This window comes from Dasypus novemcinctus, chromosome 2, assembly GCF_030445035.2.
Source record: "Dasypus novemcinctus isolate mDasNov1 chromosome 2, mDasNov1.1.hap2, whole genome shotgun sequence".
NCBI classification, from domain to species: Eukaryota; Metazoa; Chordata; class Mammalia; order Cingulata; family Dasypodidae; genus Dasypus; species Dasypus novemcinctus.
In genome coordinates this window covers 13,031,001-13,054,984 of record NC_080674.1, presented here as the reverse complement: position 1 = coordinate 13,054,984, position 23,984 = coordinate 13,031,001, and the positions used below count along the sequence as shown (strand labels likewise).

Here is a 23,984-nt window from a genome sequence, read left to right as displayed (position 1 = left end):
CTTGTTTCTTTGTCCACTTCTGTTGTCGTCAGCGGCACAGGAAGGGTGGGCGGCGCCATTCCTGGGCAGGCTGTGCTTTCTTTCGGGCTGGGCGGCTCTCCTTACGGGGCGCACTCCTTGCACATGGGGCTCCCCTACGCGGGGGACACCCCTGCGTGGCATGGCACTCCTTGCGCACATCAGCACTGCGCATGGGCCAGCTCCACACGGGTCAAGGAGGCCTGGGGTTTGAACCGTGGACCTCCCATGTGGTAGACAGACACCCTAACCACTGGGCCAAGTCCGTTTCCCACAAAATCATCTTAGATCAGCAGAAGATCAATCTTCAATGTCATCCTTCAAGATGGGTTACTGAAGCATTTCCTCCTCTTTTCTCCAGTGTCCTCCTTTAGTATGGCTGGTAATTGTTTAGGTGATTGCCACTCCCTGGAGATGCCGTGCCATATGTCCTCTATTGGCTACTGTAGTCTACGTTTCCCTGTCCATAGCCATAATTTCCATAGTTATATCTTATCTGCCATAGCCACTATAGTTTTGGTTACTACTTTAGGACTATAGGCACTATGGTAATTTCCATATCCTTGATCATAATAGTTATTAAATCCTTGGTTCCACTTTTGGTCCTGACTGCATGCACAACCCCTCATACTGCCTCGTCCATCAGCTGCGTTTCCTCTTCCCCCTTTCTGTTGTTGCTGTCACTGCCTATATACCTCTTTGGGTTATACAACATTTATTTCATACTTCCCAGAACCAATTTGATGATATCTGCTTTCTAATAATTTCTTTACTAGCTCTTCATCTGTGTATTTCATAAAACAAAATCCTCCTCTTTCATTTGTTTTTGAATCCATAGGAAGTTCAATATTTTCAATCTCTCCAAATGCCCCAAAATATTCTTTTATTTGTTCTTCAGAAGTACCTTGGCTGAATCTACCCACAAAGAGTTTTTTGGGGGGGTTCTTCCCCTTTTAATGCCTTTGCTCTTTTAGGGTCTATCAAATTGCTGTCCAGTTTGTGTTCCTTTCAGTTCCAAAACCTTGTCAAGACTGGCAGCATCTTTGAAAAGTGCAAATTCAAATCCCCAAGATCTTCTAGTGCCTGGATCTGTCTTCATTGCAGTCTCCACAGCCTTTCCTAATCAAGACAAATGAGTCTTTTTTCTTGGATCCCAGAGCAAGTCACCAATGAACATTTTACTGTTATTCTGCTGATTCTTGCTCACATTGACCTGCCAATTCATATAAGTTGGTGTACTCTTCATGTTCATGTCCTCTATGGTGACGGAGTTGTCAGCAGGGAGGTGCTGGTGCACAGGTTGAGTCCCAGGAGCAGAGACAGCAGAGCTCGTATGAAGTTGGATTTAAAATGGCAGGAAGAGCCATTGGTTTGTTTTTAGTGAAAGGTTATAAAGTGTTTTTTCGTCTGAATAATCATTGTAAAAGGGAAAAAGTCTATGTTTTACCAAAATAACTTCTTGTCCTTTGTTAACTTTACTGTTTAAGCAAAACAAATCTCCTCACTTTTAAGAGAATATAATGTTCTCAAACCTAACAAATTTTGAAAGTTTGATTTCTTAAAGTCAAACCCTAAAGAATATCCTTTCATTTCATACTATTGCCAACAGATTTGTTCTTTCACCTTGTAATAAGTAAAGTACTAAAATATGTGTATATATATCTAAGTTCATTTGATATAAGTTGCATGGGAAGTGTTTAAAAAGTGTTATAAAAATTAAAAGGGATTTTCTAAACTTGTTAATTAAATTTGTATTAGTAAAGTATTCATATAACTATTTAAGGATTATATAAATTTCCCAGAGATTTGGCAATATTTTCTGCATAACGTTAAAAAGTGTAGTGTTGTTAGTGATGATTTTAGTTACTTTAAAGATATTGTAAGTCATAAAAGCCACCAACTTTCCTTATCAGTTATATTGTCTTATTCTGATGACTATCTAAAAGTACATACTGTCAGCTACAGATCAAAGCTTGATCTTTAGAAAATAAACTTTAAAAAAAACAAAGTAAGTCTATAAATGATATTCTACCTGTTAAATAACATAACACTAGTGAAAAAATGTAAAAGAGAAAAAAGAAAAACTTCTGCTCTGGTCTTTGGTCAATAACCTCAAGACAAGTTAATTGTCAAAAGTTTTTATTTCTGAAAATAACTTCATTTATAAAATGCTCATAAAGAAATTAAAGCCTAGATTGTAAGCCCTTGCAGAAGCCACATTTGTTTCTGAGCCTTAGTTGTTATTTTAAATTCTAAGTTAACTTGCTATTTATGCATAACCTAGTAGCTTCCTGGAACTTTGGATGTCTATGTGACACCTGAGACTCAGAGTTAGTTTGATATGGACTGTGCGTGGCAACTGTGGGTTTCTTCATAAATAACCTGGGCTGTGTGTGTAAGCTAAATGTGTTAATTCAAGCTTTTTAATTCTTTTGTATATAATCACCACCGTTTGACTCCTGACTCCTACATCCTCTGTATAAAAGAAACCCAAAGATCCTATGCGGGGCTCAAGTTTTTGAACAGGAGTTCCCAACCCTGGCTAGTCATTAATACATTTTCCTTCCCAAGAATATTACTGAGTCCTGGCCTTCCATACGTGATCATTGAAGCTCTCTGCTTCCACAACATTTCCTGGGGGCACATCCAGGATTGCAACAAAGGCCAGAGATGGGGGCACTTTGCTGCCCCTTTCGGATATCTCCAAGGAAGCCAGAAAGGCTCAGCTGAACCCCAAATCTGGGCATCCCTGGACTCCTTTCAGTCCAGAAAAAGGATGTGGGTTCTGCTGGAGTCCTCCCAGGGACAATCAGACACACTGAAAGGTCTAAAAGGAAATTCTGGGAATGAAAAACTCCACACGGCAAACAGGTAAGACTCCCCCAGTGGGCATAGTGTCAGGAAAACCTAACTTTAAATGTTAGAAAGGCAGCCTGTTCAGCTCCCAAAAAGAAGACCCCAGTTCCTCCAAAAATTTGGGGGGAAGCTGTCTTCTCCACATCTGAAAGAAAAGAGGAAAAGCCTGATGTTTAGGTTTAGCTAACTGCAGGTTGGCATCTGGTTCTGCTTTCACTAAGATAGTGAAGGTTTGATTATAGTGGAAAAGGATGTTGATGGGTTTAAGTCCTAATGCATCCTGAAAATTGGTCTAGATTTGGAAAATCTTGGTTACAGAAAAATGGACTGGTTTTTGTTATAAAACTTGGTCTGAATATGAGTTAAACAGTGGAAAGGTTCAGCCAGAAATAAGACTTTGTTTCGGTGCTGGATTGCAAATGAACTTACTTTGTAAACACCAAAGGTAGGCAAAAAGTACTGTTAAAAATTTGGTGTTAGAAATTCCCACTCCCTAAGGTTGCAATGATTAACAAGCTGTATCTCAAAAATGGCCATACTGGAAAATTGGAAATTGTAAGTCAAATTGATGGGCTTTATGTTTCTGTCTGTATGCCATGGCTCTTTTAGTGTTTGTCGGTTTATTTGATGCCAGTGTATATTTTCATGCCTCCAGATAGAAGTATTAAATTGTGTGAAATAGTGAACTTTTGTTAAGCTGGAGCACCTCCCTTGCCATTGCAAAGGAGTGGAATAATTAATAGTTTATAAAGCAAACTGTGAAGCCTGAATGTGTGCATGCTCCACTCTCTTGCTATAAACCTGAACCTTCTCTTTGTACACTGCTCTCACCATTTGCCAGGGCTTGGGAATTCTCTATGTCCACGTTGTGCACCCAGACTTATTAAATATGACCCCAGTCAGAATGGTTGGGTCATAGAACAGTGGCTTAAATCATGGCCTTGCTAAAACAGAGGTACTCCTGGGAGAGCACTGGGACCTACAAAGCTTCTTCAAGACATTTTAATAGCCATGGTCCTGGGACTTGCCTGCCATTGCCTTCTCCTGCCCTCTCCCCTGGGGGGTGCTTGGCAATGGCAGAGAGCCTAGAGCTTACCCTTCCCACCAGGTCCATGCCTTTGCAAATGACATTCCTATCTGACCACACCCAGATACCTGGGAAAATGAAGTAGGAAGGAGCTGGGCAGAACCAAAATGAATGCAGTGAAAGTTCCTGTCCCCAGGGTGATCACAGGCCAGGATACCTTTGCATAATTTACCTTTACCCATGTTTTAGCTTTCTACTTCTTGCTATTAAATTTCTCTTTGCAGGTTTGTGTCAGAATGCTTTAAAAATGTTTTTAAAACTGTGAAAATAAAATGCCTTTGTCTAAGAAGGAAACTATTGCCTCAGGCCCCAAAACCTGTTAGCTAAAACAATGTACCTATAATCACTTAATGGCCTTTTAATGGCTGGTTTAACTGGGAAAATATCAAACATGTAAAGTCATAAAACTAAAACTGCAAAGAGAAAAAAAACACAATTCAGCTTGGCAATTTCATGTTAAAATTTAGTCAGCCTGTCTCCCAAGTCTAAAACTGCCCCAGAAATTCAAAGGAATAAAATTCTTTTGTTTTAATCTGTGCTTAAATTTGTGTTCAACTTTAAAATATATTTAACTTTGCCAGTTTCCTTATGCCTAGAAAATCAAATTTAGAGGTCACCTGTTACAAGTTGGATAACGATAAAAGGTAACCTGGATGTGAAACTTTGAATGCCAATACTGTCTTGGTGGTAAATTTAATGCATAAATAATGAGTGAAATTTATTTAATGCTGAAAAAGGTGGAAAACTGCACAGAATTGCTTACTAATAAAATTATTTTAATTGCATAATTAATAAATGAAAGTACCCAAATTAAAGTAAAAACTTTCTAGAAACTAAAAATTTAAATTATTGTATAGGTACCTCTCTCTATATATATAAATTTATAACTGGAATTTTTACAGCAGAGTAAATGTAGCCTAAATTTCAGCTACTGTAATAGTAATCTTAAACTAATTTACCTTTGTTTATGGCTACTTCAAGTTACTGTAACTATAAATTAAACTTATCTTTAATTATGGTTATTTTATAACTAATTTCACCTACCCCTAGACTTCAACTATTGTGATGATAATTACAAACTGAGTTTGCCTTTGCTTATGGTTACTGCAAATAAAAAAAAAAAAGTAAATCTGTCTTCTCCTAAATGCATAAAGTAAAATCCATCAATTGCCAATTATACTTTAAGGTAAATAAATCAGTCTATGTAATTATGTTTAAGTATAAAAAATCTGTAAAAGCCTCTTCCAAATTAAAGCATTTAAATGGCTAGTTCTAAAAAGCCATTATTAATTAAAAATCTAAATTGGTATTAATAAAAGAACTTCATAACAATAAAACCCATCTGAATGTCACCTCAATGTGCACATTCAAGTGATGGCAGTAAAAGTTACCTTGATTCGATTGGGAATATTCAGTTTTCATTTTAAAAAGAAAAAGGTTATTTTTCCCTCTATTGCTAAAATAAAATACTTGTGTAATTAGTATCTTCAAGGTAGAAGTGTAAAAGTAAAATGCAAAGTACTGAAAGTTCATTTAATATATAGCACATTGTATTAACAGTGCTTAAAAGATGTATAAAAATCAAGAGATAAACTTCAACATTGTCAAAATCTCTTGTGCATTCAAACCAGGTGTCCAATACATGCAAAGTACTTCTCCATGTGAGTTATTGTCTAGTTTGGTCACTGACTCCTAAAACAATAAACGTATCTACTGCATCTCTGGTCGTGCTCCTGATGTGGATGGAAACTACTTTGCCAGTTTGAGCTCCTGCAGCAGCCAGCAGTGGCTAAGTACAACCAAATGTACAATAGATATTGTCTCCAAATTGACACTGTTTCATAGTGCCAGAGAGTGCTATGCACCAGGCTGGTAAGATTTACTCCCTAGTTTCTCTCTAGGGTCAATGGTGCTGCAACTTCTGTGAAGAACATACAAAGTAGAGTAATAAATACCACAATACTGTAAGTAGAACTTAAACACAATTGGCACTATAGCTTGCTCCCATGGAAAAATAACCTGTATGGTATTACAAAACTGAAGCTTAAAAATATTAATTGCAGCTCAAGAAAAACTTATACATTAAGTAATATTAAGTACTGTACCTATATCCTATTCTAGATATATGTCTGATAACTATGGTAATACTTCTGGTAAATCATATACAGAAAAACATTAAACATGTTAAAGGTCCTAATCAACTTCATTTTCTGAATAGTAAATAATCATGTCTGTAAAATAAAAAAGTGGCCATCTTACCTGAGAGCAAAGGGGCCAACAACCCTTTTAATTAAAAAGCCACCAGATTAACTTAAGGGTAAGCCCTCACATCCTTCTCCCCACATTAGGTGAAGAATGTGCTTAAGCCCAGGGCCACCAGTGGCTTACAGGTAGTTGATTAATTAATACCAGGCTCAATTACTAAAAACCCCCAAGGCGCAAATAAGGATGTATTAAACTCTCAACTCAGGTTTCCCTCCTACCCTTTATTCTAGCACCTGTACTAGTACTTAAAGTTCACAGTGTACCACAGTATACCCAGGGTAAACAAACCAGGGCAACTGGCTTAGGGTTCACCCTGGAAACTGAAGGGTAGCTTGTTAAAAAATGCTCAGATATACCTGCCAGGAGCAGTGCAGTAAAAAGCCCTTCATGAACTTCACCAAAGCAGTCATCTGGGGAAAAAATGCCCCAACCAGCTTAGCCAAATGGGTTTTCAAAAAAATAAAATAAAACAAAGCCTGATAAAAACAGTCAAAAAATTTATCAGAAGTTACTCAATTAAAGTCAAAATATAAAAACTTTACTTTGTGACTCAAATCACTCCCACAGCTATTAAGAGTAAAGAAATGTCCAGCTTCATGTACTAGTCCTGAATAAAGTCAGCTACCCAAGAATATCAGTTTACCAGAAGCACTTGACAAAATACATGAGTGCTAGTCATTGAACAGCCTAGGATGTGTCATCAAAAACAAAGCTAAGTAATGTCTATGTCAAAATCAACTGTTTTCTTTAACTCTAGCCCAAATGCCTATTGCTAAAAACAAACAAACAAACAAACAAACAAACCAGACTTCCCTTTAAAAATCTTGCCTCTTTTCATCTCCTTTGGCTTAACTGAAAAGAGAAATACCTCTTCTCATTTCTCTCCTCTACCACAAAAACTAATATTAATAATTTATGCCTAATTCCATTGTCTATTACAATTTCTCTCTAGGGTTAACCAACAACATGAACTAACTTTATACACACACACACACACACATATATATATATATACACTATTCCCCGCCAACTTTAGAAAGGTGCCATCTTTGCAGGCACCTAACCTTTTCTACTTCTGTGATCCAGGGTCCTCTTAAAGAAACCATGTATTCCCAAAATTCTAATTAAGTTTGTTTCTTTTAAATGGACATCTTGTTAGTCATGTGAAAACTTCATCCAGCTTCATACAGAATGCCAGATCTGTCTTCCTCCAGTAGAAATAAAATAACAGAGTTTTTATACCTTGTCAAGTAGGAACTATAGCCCATGGCCAGCAGGAAGTAGCTACAGAAAAAAAGACCATCTCCCTTCAGCTCCCCTTTAAGATTAAAGGTGTAAACTCTCTAAAGGAAAAGTAAAGCAAGCTTATAAAATAAAAATTAATAGATGGATCTGGAACCTGGCAGAGAATCCACGTGAACATCAGTAACCCCCAAGATGGTTGCTGGAAAACCCCTAACCCCAAGATTCTGCTATCCAGAAAAAAACTTCTGGGAACAAAAAATAGCCCCAGATATTACCCAAAACTTTATCTTTAAGCCCTCACTGGGAAATTAATAAGTGGGGTAATCAATCAAATCAACAAACAGCCACCCACCTCATAACTCCAACAATAGTGATGCTAAAGCTTAACAAGATAAGCTGGTATCAAAGGGGGGAATGATATGGGTGGGGGGGGGCAGGCTGTGTGTTTCTTCATTAATAACCTGGGCTGTGTGTATAAGCTAAATATGTTAATTCAAGTCAAGTTTACCTGGAATGTGGAAGATATGTGTGTGAGGGGTATGCGTTAATTCAAGCTTACCTAGAGTGTATATGTTAATTCAGGACCTGTCTGTTACTCAGATTAAACACTTGAAACTCTAAGAAACTAACAAAAAAGTATTTTTGCATATAAACACCACCATCTGACTCCTGACTCCTACATCCTCTGTATAAAAGAAACCCAAAGATCCTATTCAGGACTCGAGTTTTTGAACAGGAATTCCTGAGCCTGGCTGATGGTTAATAAATTTTCCTTCCCAAGAATATTACTGAGTCCTGGCCTTCCATACATGATCATTGAATCTCTCTACTTCTGCAAGTTAACAGAATATAATTTATAGACTTGTCTTGTAGACACCTAATTCTGTTGTTTCTATAGCTTTCTGATATCTTCTAAACTATGATTTGTGTATTATAGCCATGGATTCTTAGTTCTTGTAGAATGAACATTGACCCTCTATATCCTGTTCATAAGAAAATCCCATTATTAAGTTTGAAGTTGACTCTATTCTCCCTTTTGCACCTTGTAATTTACTCTTGATGTCTAAATTGGCTTTGCCTTTTCTTTCATTTTATTTTTTCCTTAGCTTGTTCAACTGTATTACTTTTATCTCTTTGTTTTTTGTTTGCATCTGTTCTGAATTCTTGAATTTCTGCATTGAATTTACAAATCTATAAATTGTAAGGGTAAGGGCCACATTGGGAAAATAGGAATAGTGGTATATTGGGAAAATAGGAATAGGGCTACATTGGGAAAATAGGGATTGCAAGTGCCTTCAGATAAAATTTTTATAGCTTCCCACCTGATAAGAAGGGAGGAAGCAGCTGCAGAGGAACCAGTAGATAAAACGGGAGCTTCCCACCCAATAAGAAGGGAGGAAGCAGCTGCAGAGGAATCGGTAGAATAAATGGGACCTTGCACACAGAAAGGGGTTTTACAAAGGCAGGTATTCTATTCTCGCTAACCACAGTATTCTGCTTCTGTGTCTGTTTGCTTGCTTACCAGTAGACCCCCTTCCTAAAGGACTATATAAACACCCCTTCCCTAGACTCAGGGCTGCTCTCTCCTCTGCACAGGAAGAGGCAGTCGCCGTGTGGCTAATAAAGGCTCTCTAATTGGCTTCAAATCCTGAGTTTGAGTGTGATTGATATCGGTGGGTTACAACAAAACATTTGTATAAATATAGTAAATTGAAGTTGCTCTGCTATTTTATGCTTTTTTGACTTTTTAGGGTTTTTTCCTTTAATTGGAAGTGATTTTCATAAAATCAAAAGTTTCATTCTCAGTATTTCATCTTGTGCTAGCTTTTAGGTTTGTGGACTGATTGGCTTTCTTCATTTCATGTGTCTCAAACAGAAATTGCATAAAGAGACATGTGAAAAATTGTGGTGGCTCTCAAGGTTCCCAGGTAAGGCTGCCTGCTATGGTCAGAGCATTTTTTAAACCAGTAGTATCCAGTTTAGTCTGTCTTTCATTTCTCAAGGTATCTCAGTGTCTCTTCTTGATTCCTTCTCTCCTTTATCAGCAAGTCTTGACTGAGCGTCCCCTCCTTCTAATGGCCTCTTCTCCCCAGAAGCAGTATTTTCCCAAGACAATTATTATGGACCAGTTCCTTTCCCTGCCTCCAGGCAGTGCTCTGATACTCTAGCTCTTAAGTCTATTGTCTGTATTTCCATACCTAGGGTGGGACTAGATTTTTCTGGGTTGATTTTATGATTCTGTCTTTCCGGTCCTTTCCTCCCCTTTCTTGTTTTCCAGAGAGTTTTCTGAGATTTCTGGTCTTTTCACATGCACGTGGTTTGAGATCAAGAAATATTTCTGTGGCAATTTGTTTACTTTCCTACTTACTTTGAAGTTCGTGATATTTTTCTGAGAACCTAGTCATGTTGAAGGCAAGAGATTTGTTGGTTTAGTTTTTTGTCCATAATGATGTGCATATTTTCATTAGGTGAGAAGATATGTAGAAAGTCAGGTAACCAATGTTATTACAGAGCAACCATTGGGCATACACCATTCATTTATTATATTGTATAACATATGACATATGCATATATAATATAAATATAATGTGTATAATACAAATATGCACATATAAACTATGCAAATAATTTATATATTTGCCTAACTTACATAATATGCATCTTAAATATAATAAATATGAAATTCGTCAATTTAGTAAGTGGAAAAGCAATAGTTTTTTGTTGCTAAGTGATACTCTATCTTAATTAGCTGCTTTAAACAGCAGTCATTCATTATTCCATGCCTGTATAAGTCTGAAGTCCAGGCAGGCTCAAATGGGTTCTCTGTTTAGTTTCACAAGGCTGACATCAAGGTGTTGGTTGGTCTGCAATTCTCATCTGAGTCCCTGGTTCCTCGCCAAGCTAACTAGATTTGACAAAATTCATTTTTTTGTGGATGTATAATTGAGTTTGCTGTTTTCCTCTTTCCTGCTAGCTGTTGGCTAGGGATCACCTCATCTTCTAGAGGCCACTGAACTTCCTTGTCACTTAACCCCTTCGGACAATTCAAAATATGCTTGCTTACTTGCTTCCAGGCTAATACAGACGTTGCTTTCTTTCTCCAACCTTAGGATTTCCTTTTAAAACTCACTATTTATCTTAGGCCTAATCTCCCTTTTGATTTTCTCAACTGATGAGGGCTTTCATTGCATCTGCAAAATTCTCCTTTGTTGTATAGCATAAATAATCACAAGTGATATCCTGTCATATCCAAAGGTCTTGCCCACATTCAAGAAGATCGGACCAGAAAGGGGACTGGTTACTGGGAATCATCTTAGAATTCTGCCTACCACACAGAATGTTTTGATTGTGAGATGTGTTTACTCTTTTTTTTAATTAGAGAAGCTACAGGTTTACAAAGCAACATGTCTACAATATATTTGCTCTTTAAAATGCAGAATTAATTTGTGTGATCAATAACTAAAAATAAATATTTCTGGATCCCACCCTCAGATTTTAATTACTCTCTGAAACCTCAAAATCTAAATATGTTTTTATAATTTACTACTAACAAGAAAATTCTCATATTTGTACATTAATTGTTACTAGATGAAGAAACATATCACCTCATCCTATAATATTTGCGTTCTAAGGAACAGAATCAGACATTATCTAATATCTCCTTAAACTCTGCTCTTGGGAGAGAGTTTTCCCAAGAGAACAGGATTACTAATAAACATTCTCTAGAAAACTCCTTTACTCCAGTTTCACAGTTAAGTTAGAAATGCTGGAGAATTTCAGACCTGTCAAAAGTAACACAATCTGTCTTTAAGATGATATCTGAAATAAACAAATTTCAAGTATGACTTTTAACATACCAACTTTCTATTAACCTGCCTAGTTAGAGAAAATCAAATGATAATTCATTATACAAAGCCTAATTTTTTCATACAAAGAACTCAAAAATCTTGTTTAGGGCTCGGATTTTGAATGAGAAGCTCTGAACCCAGACAGTCATAAATAAATCGTTTTTCCTTCCCAAAATTATTCCTGAGTCCTAGCCTTTCTATATGCAAATAATTGAACCTCTCTCAACTTCTACAACATTTTGGGGGCTCTCCTGGGATTTTCAAATGAAGGCCAGAGAAAGTAGCATTTCGCTACCTCCTCCAGATCCCCGAGGAAGCCGGGAGGACTTGGGAGAAACCCAAAATTAAATGGATTACATTTCATCCAGAAAAGATGTGGCCTCCACCAGAATCTTCCTGACAAAAATTGAGGGCAATGGAAGGTCTGAAAGAAAAATTCTAGGAACAAAAACTCCAAACACAGAAGAATGTAAGACTCCCCAGGAAGCATAGTCAGGAAAACCTTAGCTTTAATTGCTAGGAAAGGGAGACTGATCACCTCCTGAGAGAGCCCCAGTACCTCCAGAAATTTTGGGGAAAGCTGTTCTCTCAAGGTCTGAAAATAAAGAAAAAAAGAAGGGAAAAAGCTGGTGTTTGGGGTTTGACTAACTGCATGTTAGAATTTGATACTGGTCTTGTCTACACTAAAATAGTGAAGGCTTGATTATAGTAAGAAAGGATGTTTATAGGTTCAAGTCCTAAAATGTTGGAAATTGGTCTGGATTTTGAGAAACTTGGTTACAGGAAAATAAATTGGATTTCTAGTGAAGCTTGATATGGGTGTAAAGTTAAGCAGTGAGAAAAGTTTAGCTGGGTATCTTTTATCTTGGTGCTGAATTGCAGATAAATTCACTTTGTAAACAGCCAGGGAAAACAGAAAATCCTGTTAAATTTTAGTATTGAAAGTTCTCTCTTTCTAAGGTTTGTAATGGTTGCAGGGACAGCCGTGTCTGGAAAATACAGGCATTGTAACTCAGATTGTAAGTCTTGTGCTTCTGTCTGTGTTCAAATGCTGGTGTTGGATTATGTAATTATGTAAAGTAGTAACCTTTGGTTAACCTGGAACCTTCTCTTGCCATTGGCAAAGGAGCGACTTGATTATAAGGCAAAACTGCGAAATCTAAAGTTTGTGTATGGTCTACTGTCTCTCTCTGGGTCCACCCCTTTACCAGGGCTTGGGGGCCGTCCATATCTATGCAGTGCACCCAAGTTTATTGAAACTGGCCCAGTCAGGGTGGCTGAGTCCCTGGGAAAGGCACCAAATTTTTAAAAGTTCTTTCAAAACATTTTAGTGGAGAGCTGGAGAAGGGGGTGAAGCTTGCCCGTTTCCAGTGAGTCCATGCCTTCTATTCATAAGCCACATTCCTATTTAATCACTGATCAACCTAGAAGAGGGGAAGTAAAGGAGATCTCTCCCTTTGTAAGTCTATGTAGAAATGCTTTAAAATGTTTAAAGCTGTAAATTGGTAAAAAAAAAAAACAACTTGGTCTAAAGGAAGGAGCCTATTGCTTGAAAACAATAAACCTCTAATCACTTGATAGCCCTTTTAGTGGTGTGACTAGGAGTATCAGCAGTAAGGGTCATAAAACTGCAGTGGAAAAAAAGGATAAACTTCAACTTTAAAATCTGTGTTTGGCTTTTTTATAAAAGCAAATTCTAAACTAACCCTACCTTTGTTTATGGTTGCTTCAAACCTAGCCTTACCCCTTGCCTTTGCAAATGAAAATTCTTAAAAGAGCTCTATTCAAATTGTTAAAAATAAAATATGCAGTTATATATATAAAAAAAAATTCCTTGAGCCCAAATTAGACTAAGCAGGATGGAAAGGTCATCTAGAAATCTGATTATAGGAGCTATTGGGAAAGGGCCTTCTCTTTGCAAGAGCTTTGAGGGAGGGGCTAGGTGTGGCAGATTAAAACTATCTTCTAGGCTGGAGAATTAAGAACCAGTTTGCCCTGTAATTCTCCAGTTTAAGCCTTTTAACAGCCTTAAAATAAGGATGGTTAAAAATTCTATTACCAAATTTCAGTAAGAAAAGAAAGTCTATAAAAGCTATGAAAAGATCTTTCCTAAATTATAATTGAACAAATTGTATGATTATAATATATTTTGGAACCTAGTAGTCAGTATGCTTTTAAAATTATTCACAGTTTCAGAACTTAAACAAAGAAAAAGAAGTTTTATCTCCCTGTAAAAAAGAAAGGAGAACATTCCTTGCATAAACTATAATCGTTTCAATTTTATTTAGCTTGGGTATAAACTTCCTTGGCTTATAAAATACCCATTAAATAAATTAACATTATATGTACAAAATCTTTGGAGTAATGAAAATTGTAAGTTCATGTTAATGAAATTAAACTAAAGAAAATTGTAAATGTCCTCTCCTAAATAAATAGAATAAACTTCTTTAGTTGGTAATTGTAATTTAATAAGTTTATTTAAATGTGAGGTAACTAGTCTATGTGGTTGTATTACTTTTAAAAAATTTGTAAAAATATCTTCCAAACTGAAACATTTAAATGGTTCTAGTTCTAGTGTTGTAGCAGTTGAGAGAGGTTCAATTATTTGCGTATAGAAAGGCCAGGACTCAGGAATGATTTTGAGAAGGAAAAATGGTTTATTGATGGCCAGCTGGACTCGGGAGCTTTCTGTTTCAAACCCGAGCCCTGAACAATAATTTTGAGTTCCTTTTATACAGAGAGGAAGGGTCAAATTGTTCTTTGTTTCAGAATTAGCATATACTGTCCACATCCTTGGTAAGCTTTTAGCATGGACCTAATACATTCTAGATAAGCTTTTAGCACATTTGGTTTGCATTGATAAACTGTTTCCTGCGACTGGAGCCGTTGTCATGGTTACCAAGGGCAGGGCTGCAGCCTGTCACCATCCCACACCCACAAGTCAGGACAGACAGCTTAGGTTAAGGTTATCTCCGAAGAGACAAAGAGCCTCCCGCCCATAGCCCACATCACTAGAAGTCACTGTTAACTAAAAACTTGGATTGGTATTGATTGCAAAAAGTAACTTTGTGGTAATAAAACCTGCCTGAAAGTCACTGCAAGGTACATATTTAAGTAGACGTTAAATGGTAATAGAAAGTTATCTTGATTCCATTAGGAATCTTCTGTTTTCATTTTAACAATGAAAATTAGTTTTTTTTTTCCCTGTATTACTAAAGTAACCTACTATTTCTTCATGGTAAAATTGTATAAGTAAGCAAAGTCATTTGATATATGATGTATTGCATTAAAATGTTTAAAATATATAAAACAAGGGATAAACTTTAACATTGTCAAAGGCTCTCTTGTGCATTCAAACCAGGCCTTGAATACATTACAGGTTGCCCCTCCGTGTGAGTTATTGGCTAGGCTGGTCACTGACCCACTAAATAATAGAAGTGTTTACTACATCAGGCCTTTGGTTGTGCTGAAGTCGATGGAAACTACGCTGTAGTTTCAAGCTCCTGCAGCAGCCAATGATGGCTCAGTACAACCAAGCATACAATGGATATCACCTTCAGATTGGCACTGTTCCATAGTGCCAGAGAGCACTGTGCACCAGGCCAGTAAAATACTGAAAACTCTTTCTAGGATCAACGATGCTGCAACTTGCTCACTGTGAGAACATGCTAAGTGGAGCCATGATTACCAGGATACTGTAAGTAAAACTTAAACACAATTGGCATTAGGGCCTGCTCTCATGGAGAGATAACATGTAAAGCATTACAAACCTGAAACTTAAAACTATTAATTGCAACTCAGAATCCGTATTCATTAAGTAATACATTAATTAATATTAAGTGTTGTACTTTTATCCTGTTCTAAATATATGCCTAATAATTATAATATTATCTTTTCTATTCTGGATCATGTACAAAAATACATTAGGCATGTTAAATTCCTGGTGACTTCATTTCTAAATAGTTAATAAACATATCTATAAAATAAGATGGAAGTCTTAGCTGAAAGCAGTGGGGCCACCAATGACTTGCAGGTAGCCGGTTAATTGGTGCCAGGCTCAGCCACCCTGCCTCTCTACTGTACTCTACTGTGTAGCAAAATGAGGCTCGCTTTCTAGTGATGGGTCACCTATTGAACAGTCAAAATTACCAGAAATTATTCAATTAAAACCAAAATGTAAAAAACTTTATTCTGTCATTCTGATTATTCCCACAGTCAAAAACTAGGGGAATTTCCAACTTGATGGCCTGACCCTGAATGAAACTAACTGCCCAAAAGATGCCAAATCACCAGAAGCATCTGACAGAGCATGTAAGTGCCAATCACTAAACAGCCTGAAATGTGTCTTCAGAACAAAGCTAAGTACCTAATACTGTTATCTATTACAATTTCTCTCTGAAAATCAATAACTTAAATAACTGTTCTCCACCAACTTTTGAAAGGGGTGCCATCTTTATAGGCACCTAACCTTGTTTACCTCTGCAATCCAATGTCCTCTTTAAAAAAGAAAAAAAAAAACAGGTATTCCAAAATTTTAATTAAGTTTGTTTCTTTGAGAATGAACATCTTATTAACCATATGATAACTTCATCCAGATTCATACAGAATGCCAGATCCATCTTTCTGCAGTCAAAATAAAATAACAAAGTTTTTAAACCTTGTTAGGTAAGGACAACAACCCATGGCCAGAAGGAAGTAGTTACAGAAAAGAGATCACCTTCCTTCAGCACCCTTTTAAGGTTAGAGGTATAAACTCTCTAAGGGTAAAATAAAAGTAATAGATGGATCTGGAGCTTAGCAAAAAATCCACGTAAGTACCAATAACCCCCAGGATGACTGCTGGGGGGCCCCACCCCCAGGATTCTACTTTCCAAGATGAGAACTTATTCTGAAAATAGGATAAACCCCAGATGTTACCCAGGAACTTTGTCTTTAGGCCCTTACTGGGAAATTGATAAGTGGGATAATCAATCAAAACAACAAACAGCCACCCACCTCATAACTCCAACAATAATTATGCCAAAGCTTAGCAAGATACGCTGGCATAAAGGGGGGAAATGATGTAGGCCATAGGGGGACTGTTCATCTCTTCACAGAAAACTTGAGTTATATGTTTCTTGAGCTGTGCGTTTGGGACAGTGAGAACTGCAGCCCTGCCCTTGGTAACCATGATGACAACTCCAGTCCCAGAAAAACAGTTTAGCAATGCAAACTCTATAAACTTTAAATATTCAGGGAGAATATAAACCAAATGTGTTAAAAGCTTACATGGAATGTATGAAGTCCATGCTAAAAACTTACCTAGGATGTGGAAGATATATGTTAATTCAAGTTTATTGAGAACTAAAACAAAGAACCATTTGGCCCTTCCTCTGTATAAAAAGAACTGAAAAATCTTGTTCAGGGCTTGGATTTTGAATAAGAAGCTCTGAGCCCAGCCAGTCATAAATAAATTTTTTTTCCTTCCCAAAATTATTCCTGAGTCCTGGCCTTTCCAAATGCAAATAATTGAACCTCTCTCAACTTCTACAACAATATCCCAGCTCACGGTGCAGTTTTTCTACATAGAATCAACTGCTGTATGACTTTGTAGAAAGTACCAACAAATTCTATTTCCCTAGTTAATTTTTAAAAAGTGAAAAAGTGAAGCAAGTTTACTTTTCTGCAGAGTTTTAGCAGGTATCAATTATCCTTGTGAATCTGTGAAGCCTCACCAATCTCCTCAGCAATGTTTCTATATATCCTTTTTTAAAAATATATTTTTATTTATTTTCAAAAGATACATTGATCACACAACATGTTACATTAAAAATATAGGAGGTTCCATATCCCTACCCCCTACAACCTCCACTTTTCCTACATCAACAACTTCTCTCATTAATGTGGTACATTCATTGCATTTGATTAATACATTTTGAAGCAATGCTACACAGCATGGATTATAGTTTACATTGTAGTTTACACTCTCCCCCAGTACATTCAGTGTTATGGCAGGATGTATAAGGTACTGCAATGTCATTCAGGACAACTCCAAGTCCCAAAAATGCCCCCATATCATACCTCCTTTTCCCTCTCCCTGCCTTCAGCAACTCCCATGGCCACTGTCTCCATATCACTGATATAATTTCTTCCATTGCTATATTTACAATAAGTCTATAGTAGAATACCAGTAAGTCCACTCTAATCCACATTTTATTCCTCCATTCTGGGATGGCATTGTCCACTCTACCTCTCAATTAAGAGGGGGCTTTGGTCCCACATAGCTGTTGGGTGTGACTCTCATGCCCATAGCTGTAGACTCTTTTGGTTCCTCTGTTGGTGGTTGTCCATCCTCACCCTCCTGTCAGATGGCCTGGGTAAGTCCAGCGAACTGTTGAGTAGGTACTGAAACACTGCTGAAGCTCAAGACCCAGTTGGCACATGGACAGCCCAGAGATTCAAGTCTTCTGGGCATACACCAACCTCAGCACCAACCATAGGTTCAGTAAAAGGGATAGAAGAGTCATGTGTAGAGAAGTCACATCTGAGTCCAACTCCATCACACTCAGGAGCACATTCCAAAGTATGGCCCACCGACAAGGCACCAAACTCCGGAGCCATATGCCATGACCGCAGGAGCTGGCTGTCTTCATAGCCCTCAGGAAGATGCTTTTTATATTAGTTACTTTATTAGGTGGCACACTCTTTCTTACAACATTGGCAAGATCTATTCTTCAGCCAGGATAGATTGGACATATTTTTATCCATTGTTTAGTGAATTAATTTCAAGGTTTGTGCAGAATGCTTGAATGAGCATTTGTCCTGGTGATTTTGTTGCCATATAATTTATTGATGTAGTTCATCATCCCTAACTTTAAAGGCTGCCCAGGATATAGCCTTTCCCCCCACCACATAGAAAGAGTAACTACTAAGGCAAATGTTTAAATTACTGTGAGTGTTGATATAGAGGAGCTATGTCTCTAAGGCAAGCTTCCTAGTGTCCAATTTTAACACAGTGATTTACTGTGCCTAATATTGGCAATGTGAAGCGATTGTTCTGATTATTTTCACCTGAATAAAGTACTTTTCTGAATATGCACTTTCAACTTTGATATATATTTATGTTTATATCAAGAGACAGAAGGATAAAGTATGTGTGTTCTCATATGTGCCTACAAATGTGTTGTAAGAGAAGTCAATCCTCATCTGCCAAAGTAGAGGACCATTATATGACAAAAAATGAAAATTTAAATAAATAGCTCTGTAGATTTATGGTTTAGATACATTGCCGTAAATCCCAGAGAAATATGACAGTGAATACCAAAACAAGGAATGAAAATTGTTGTTTTTTTTAAATAGTTTTTTTTTAAAATTAAGCCGTATTTGTGATTGTAATAAATAATAGAGTCTATATATTTTTAGCAAGTTTGCTCTAACGGCAAAATCTTGAAAAACTATAGTAAAATATTACAACCAGGATATTGACACCAATACAGTTAAGATACAAAACATATCCATCACTTCGAAGGTCCAACTCTTGATCATTTATATCCACAAACATTTTCTTTCCACCACCTCACTTTTTTTAAACTCCTGAGAACCTCCAATCTGTTCTCCATGTCTATAATTTTGTCATCATGAAAATGTTATATAAATGGAATCATAGAAACTGTTTCCCTTTGGGGCAGGAATTATTCATGCAGCATAATTTTCTACAGATTCATCCAACTCCTGTGTGTATCAGTAATTTGTTCCTTTTTATTGCTGAATAATATTCCATGTTGTGAATGTACTGCAATTTAACCATTCACTCATTTAAAGATATCTGGAGTGCTTCCAGTTTTTGGCTACCACAAATAAAGTTACTTTAAGCATCCCTGTTTATGTAAAAGTATACTTTCATTTCTCTGGGATAAATTCCCAAGAGCTTATCTAATTGATGTGTCAGATGGTAATATGGTAGTTACATTTTTTAAGAAAATGCCAAACTCTTTTCTACAGTGACTGAGTCATTTTACATTTTCACCTACAACAATACAATAGTTGAGTGATCCAGTTTCTCTACATCTTTGCGAACATTTCGTGTTGCTGCATTTTTGTTTTGTTTTGCTTTGCCTTGTTTTGTTTTAGCTGTCTGATAGGTATGATACTTCATTATTGTTTTAATTTGCAGTTCCTAATGGCAGTTGATGCTGAACATTTTTTCATGTGCTTTTTCTAGAACTTCAAGCACCATGTTTCATTCTTACAGAAATACCTTGAATTTTCCACCATTAAGTATAATGTTAGATGTAAGTTGTTTTGCATATGTTCATCAGTTTGAAATATTCTATTTATCTCTATTTTTCTGAGTTTTTTTATCTTAATTGAGTGTTCATTTTGTTAAATGTTTTTTGTGTATCAGTTGATATAATCTAATAATTTTCTTTGTAATATGGTTAATTATTAACTGAATTTTTGCATTTAAATAGCTTTGCATACCTGAAATAAACCTCCTTTGGCATGGTGTACAATTCTTTTAAAATATTCCTGAATTTTATATACTAATATTTCCTTAAGGATATTTGAATCTATTTTCGTGAGGAATATATGTATGCTGTCTTTGTCAAATTTTAGTGTCAGGGTACCCCTAATTTTATAAAATGAACTGGGAACTAGTCTTTCATCTTGTATTTTATGGAAAACCATGTGCAGATTCAGTGTTAATGTTTCTTTACATTTTTGTTAAAATTCTCCAGTGAAACTATCTGGGACAGTTTCTTTTAGCTATTTTTTTTTCTTTTTAATTAGGAATTTGATTTCCTTAATATTAATAAATGTACTCAAATTATCTTTCATGTTGGATAATGAATGATAATCTGTATTTTCTGAGGAGTTGGTTCATTTAACTTGTTAAATTTAGGTTTATAATTGTCCATATGATTCCCTTATTATTCTTTTGATGTTTGCAGTGTTTATAATGATACCTGCTGTTTCATGCCTGATATTGGCCATTTGGGTCTTCTCTCTTTTATTATTTCTCAGTCTTGCTAGAGTTTTGTCAATTTTATTGGCCTTTTCAAAGTAGCACCTCTGCATTTCATTGATTTTTCTCTATTTTATGCTTTCAGTTTCAGGCATGCCTGCTATTATCTTTACAAGTTCCATCCTTCTGATTGTTTTTTTTCCTTTTCTTCTTCTAGGATCTTGAGATTAGAGCTAGATTATTGGTTGAGTCTCTTCCCTTTTTAATGTAGGCATTTAGTACTATAAATTTTCCTCTGAAGACTACTTTAGCTGTGTCCTATAAAATTTGATGTTTTTTCATTTTAATTGAATTAAATACATATATATTTAAATTTCCTTTGAGACTTTGTCTTTGAGCCGTTGATTATTTAGACATATATTCTTTAGTTTCCAAGTGTTTGGAGTGTTTCCTGTTACATTTCTCTTAATGATTTCTAGTTGATTCATTGTGGTTGTAGAATAAAGAATCTCTGTATGCTTTAAATTGTCTTAATCTTTTGATATTGCTTTTCTGGCATTAGTCATAATCTAACTTGGTACCTATAAAGTATGGGTTTTCTCTATTGTTAGTTGGGGTGTTCCACACACATTTGTTAGCTCCTCCTGTGTGGTGATATTGTTGAATTCTATAATAAAGATGTTCATACTACACAAATATTTTCATGGAATTGGTATTTTAAAGCAAGGATATTTAACTAACTTTTATGAATATAACATGCATTCACTTTTCAATTCATATTTTATAATTTACTTGTTTATGAAGCAAACAGAATGGAAAAAAATTATTAATTGGATGAAAATTATATTTCATTATGCCAATTTAGTAACTTTTACAAACATAATATACATGGAAATGAAAATTCTGTCTCTCAAGAATTCAGAAACTTATTGAAATTCATCTGGAAAACTGATTTAACTTTATTATTGGGATTTACATGACTATTTAATATAATTACCTCCATTATTTTCTCTAAAGGAAATAATCTTTCTTTTAATACCAAGGAATACATATATTCTGAGTGTAGTGATGGGCTGAGTAAAATGATAGCTTCCCGCTGAACTGAAAGGGGTACTTTAGACCAAAGAATGACTCAGACAACTCCAGCTTGATGACTGTCTTAGGTTACCAAAGGCTGTTGATGCAAAGTACCAAAATGGGCTGACTTTTATAATAGGGGATTTTTTTGGGGTAAAAACTTACAGTTCTGAGGCTGTGAAATGTCCAAATCAAGGCACCATCAGAGATACCTCCTCATCAAAGTCAGCTACTGTTAATATTGGTTTCTGATTATGTGGTGAAATGGATGCCAATCTCTGCCAAGGTCTCTGTCTTCCCCTCCACTCTCTCCTGTTTCCTGGAGATTCCCTGGGAAACCACCCACAGAGCCTGTATCTTCATGGGTTTCCTCTCTCAGTCTGTCAGGGCTTCTCTACCTTTCTGCATCAGTGGGCAAATCTGGAGTCCTTTCTCGCATAGGGACAGATAAAATGTGACAGAGCTTCCTTTTCCTGTGTGTCTCCCTCTCTGCTCCCATTTAATCAGACCCAGTAAAAGGTCAGAGAGCCAAGCTGGCTCATGCCTCACTGACATAGCCCAATCAAAACCTGTGAAGGATCTCATCAAGTGATCTAATCAAAGGACCCTCAACTGACTCTAGTGCAATCAAAGGGGACTACATCCACAGGAATAGATTACTTTAAGAACACAATAATTTTCTTGAATTCATAAAATAACTTCAAACTCTTACAGCAAGTAAGTGAGCATTTACTGGGGGCTTACATGGGATCCTTGCCTTTGGTGGTGTGAGGAGAGACAACAGATCCAAGCTTGATTTCCATGCTCACCACAAATGCATGCCTTTCTGCAGATTGGGAAGACATATGAGGAGAAGCATGATTTCTAAAGAATGCAATGCTTTGGACATAAAGCAAATGAATGGATATTGAAATGCTTTACCATTGGACATTCATAATGTTTATCAGTTGGGTAGAAGTTATATGTTTATAGTAACTACATAAAGACCTATTGATATGAGGTTAATTAAGCAGTCCAAAGGAACAAGTGTTCCTACAGTGTTCTAAAAGGACATCTATGGTAGCATTTATGATACAAGATTTACTGGTTAACCAAGAATTCACAAACAACTGTCTTCTGAAGCTTCCTTTTTAAATATTTAGGAATTGGAAACTGTTGCAACTAGAAGAGTGAAGGAATGGAAGGGTTGGAACAGAAAAGCAAAAACATATATGCCACAACATAGACCATATTTTATTTACCTTCTTTCACACATCAAAAGTGGTGATAAAAAGTCACTTGACAAGAATGTAATCAGTTTTCACATAAAACATAATTGAATAACTATTATGTAGAAAAGCAAAGATATTGAGAGACTGGAATCTATATTGCTGATCCAATAATGATGATGATGACGATAATGGTGATGATGATATTGTTATTATGGAAGGTACAATTTTTGAAATGCTATGCTAAACTAATGTCATATGTTATCGAACTTAATTCTCAGAACAATCTCATTGCCCCGCATATTTTAAGTAGGCTAACTTAATTACTGATATTCAAAGGGATTTTAAATCACAAAGCAGGTCTTACTTTCCTCTCCTCATATTTATCCACTCTGTTTCTGAATATATAGAGCAAAATTATATATATATATATAGTTTTTAAATCAAAGTAATTATACATTTTTTCAAGAGTCAGATTTTACTTAAATAATGAATATTTACTTATATAATGAATCATCCCCTTGCCTTTTAAAATTGACTCTTAATTCCCACTCCAAGGAGTCAACTTCTTTTGACTTTTTGTTATTATCTCTGATATTTACATTAATATTTTAAACAACATACTTTTAATGATATTTCTTGATTTTTCCACTTTAGATATTGTCACCATTTTTATAAGGATAAGTAATTCACTCACACACATACATTTACATTTATGTATAAGCAAAATATTCTTTCAACTAGTTTTCTAATATATTACAAATTTTGCCTATATCTATATATTTTCACTTGGACTTATCTCTACTAAGTTTAGCTTACTTACTAAAGATAAATATCACTTGGTTTATCTGTGTACACATACACATCAGGTATTGGTAGCTGTAATTCATTTATCTTTATAGGCTATCCTTCCTGGAAATCTCTCTTTTTGATCTAATCAGGACTGATTACTCACTTCATTCCTAGACAGCTTTCTTTGTACTTCAATTCCACTGTATCCTGGGAATTATTTTTCCTTTCTTCGATATGGTAGCCCATGATTCCTGGATCCAGTGTATTTCTATTTCTTGAACACTTCCTTATTTGGAAAAGCAAATATGAAGTCAGAGGATGCTGGATTCCTCTAAGTTCTTGGCTATGTTACATAAAAGAATTTAAGAACATGCCAGTTTAGTTAGGCCAGTAAAGAGAGTTTATTGAGAAATTAGAGAAAATAACAGAAGCACACACCCAAGATGTGGATATGGGCTCCTCCAGGCAAAAAGAGAGCACTTGGGATTGAGGAGCTGCCTTTATTAAAACCATTATTCACTCCTCCCCTTTTCTATTGTTGGGGGAGGAGCCCCAACTGTGTTCTGTTCTGATTGGTTACTCTACTTTTCAGCTCTCCGGGGACCAGTGATAAGGTGTTTTGTTTGGGGTTATCTGGGACCAAT

At 36.1% G+C, this 23,984-nt stretch overlaps 1 pseudogene; it reads right to left on the bottom strand.

Moving 5' to 3' along the window:
- Positions 1–388: 388 nt before the first annotated feature.
- The window catches only part of LOC105746268 (heterogeneous nuclear ribonucleoprotein D-like pseudogene), a 197,583-nt pseudogene continuing 173,987 nt past the window's right edge, over positions 389–23,984 (bottom strand).